We start from the raw sequence: 2,500 nt of genomic DNA, 5'->3' as shown, positions 1-2,500 counted from the left end.
ACTTTACATTTTTAAATATAAAATTATAAGAAGTGGCATAACAATAAAAAAGGTAATAAAAATAATAAAAAACGCAGTACGAAGGTTTTGTTTTATGTAACACCAAATAAATAAATTAATTAATTAATTAATTAAATGTGTTTTTTTTTTTAATTTTTAATTAATTTATTTATTACATATATATTTTATGTAATAATTTTCATATCCCCTTAGTATATAAGACTTAATTTTCTGGATAAAAATAAAATGAGGAAGAGAATAAATATTTGTACACTGACCTTTGGTGGAATGTAATCAGACTGCTTTGATAAGGCATTGTCGGCAAGATTTCCGCACAGGTCCCTACTTCATTATGCATACACTCCTTTGTTTCAAGAAAACAATAGCGATAACAATAGACGTCCTTTGGGACTGTGGCGCCTTGTTCTTTCTTTTAGAAGTTTTTTTTCTAAGTCTATATAGACTTAAAAAAAGTCGGTCGAACTTCTGTCTGAAATACGGAAAATCGAACAGTTTTTCCTGCAATTTCGGCACTTTTCCTGCAATTTTACCCATTTTTCAGTTTTAGAATAAGCGCAAGAAGTGGAGTTTCAAGCAATCGTTGTAATAGGGTTCAGATTCGCAAACATAACAAACAAACCAAATCAAAGTACTGTCATAAGAAATTTAATGGCTACCTGCTCTTTTTATCGTGAAATTGTTCTTCCTGTCTGCTTAAAAATTCGCCGAGACACTGCAAAGTGGCATGATTTTCTTCCTTTCCTGTATTTAGGATCACGAACGGTGTATTTAGAGGGATTTTGCGATTTATCGCACTTCGTAGAGATCGGCAATATGCTCAATGATACTTCCAAGTAAATAGCTTTGGTAGAGATCCATGGATGTTCCCCTACGAGGTATACTTCGTTTCACTCCCCATCATGTCTTTTCAATGCCTTGCTGTGGGCTCGTTTGTCTGGGTCGACGAAGTTTAGGCGATGGTTAACTGCGGTGAGATGATGTTAGCCCTTGTCTTGTAGGCAGTTGTAAACTTTCCGGTCACAGGTAGCTAGGGCTAATATTTTTTCAAGGAAAGTTTACGGTCAGAAAATTAATATGTGTTCTGGCGGATTGAGGGCTATCCATTGCAGTTTTTTCTTGAGCATCGCGAAACAGATCCATCTCCCGATGCAGCACTTTGTCTTTGCCAACTGATTGCGTTTTCACACAGGTTTTGGACACGGAAGACGAAAGTAAATTGTTTTCTTTGCACCACTCTATGCACAACTCTGGAAAGGCTATAAAGCAGGGACAATTTCCAAATGATCAAATCTTCCATTGCTGTGACCCTTTTACTTCGGTAGCCATCTTGATTATTACGAAGACAAAAGTTTGCTTCAAAAGAAAGGAAATGTGAAACGATTTTAATTGCAATGAACTCGTGCATGAAAGTTTCCCATGAAAGATGCACCATCAGACTTTAAGCGAGGTATACTCTTCCACGCAGTGAACTTATAAGTGTGCCGCACGCACGGGGCATGAAGGAAAAGCAGGTCACAGTTCACAGCAATACTGGAAAACCTAAGACTATCACAGGGACTAACCTTAAGCCTAAACAGTGCCTTTAGTCGTAATTAGGGTTACGGTTAGCATTATTAAAGGGATGGGTTGTTTCAAAAGTAGTAAAACAGGGATCTCTTAACGGTAACCTACAAGTGTAAGTTCGATTGTAGGTGCTCGGCGCGGCACGTGTATATAATTACGTATCATTGTTATGTAAATAGTCAGCCAGAATTCAAAATAAATATCATTTTCAAGGTGTGAATTAGCAACTTGACACGTTAGCTCAGTGGTAAAGAACAGGGACAAGTAATCCAGAAGTTTACAGTGGGTCGGAGTTCAAGGCAAGCTGCGAGTGACATATCATGGGATAAAATGGTAGAAAAAGCCGAGCGAGGTCTGGAAATAAAAACAAGACGAAGGGATAGAAAGAGGAAAGCTGAGACTAAAACGAGTAACGGTGTGGGCGATGAAGGGAAAGAAGAGAGAGAGGGAGGGAGAGAAAAAATGAGATCCGTTTTTATTCATCCCGTAAGTACAAATTACCCATGTATATATTCAGTTCTCTTGGGTATACGTATTGTTCTACAAAACAATAGCGCGAATGAATAATTAATTTATTCTGCATGCATAATGAAGTAGGGACCTGTACGGAAATCATTCCGGCATTGTCTGCTATCGTAGCGCCTTTATTTCACCAGCGTATCCCTGGCCGATAATTGTGGGTGTTAGCTCCTAACCTATCAAATAGATGGTAAAATCTCTTCGGGATGCTTCTTTTAGACAGCTGCGTGGAGTGTTCAAGAAATGGAGAGGAACAATACTCGTTTGCTTCACGGCGTGCTCTCATCCAGTGCCGAGTACAGGCCCAACAATTTAAATCTCTGTTTACAAATCGGGTAATGGCCTCGTCAAACCGCCTCAGGAGACCTTGGCATTCTTCCCCAGTTCTTGTTCGCTT

The 2,500-nt window shown here is 38.7% G+C and overlaps 1 protein-coding gene across 1 annotated transcript in view; it reads right to left on the bottom strand.

The window, feature by feature from the left end:
* Positions 1 to 2,500, bottom strand: part of LOC138006533 (arylsulfatase I-like) — a 14,178-nt gene that overhangs the window by 7,069 nt on the left and 4,609 nt on the right. The window lies entirely within an intron of this gene.

Source organism: Montipora foliosa, chromosome 6, assembly GCF_036669935.1.
Source record: "Montipora foliosa isolate CH-2021 chromosome 6, ASM3666993v2, whole genome shotgun sequence".
Classification (NCBI taxonomy): Eukaryota; Metazoa; Cnidaria; class Anthozoa; order Scleractinia; family Acroporidae; genus Montipora; species Montipora foliosa.
Note: the sequence above shows the minus strand (reverse complement) of the source record. Positions and strands in the feature narration are given on the sequence as shown.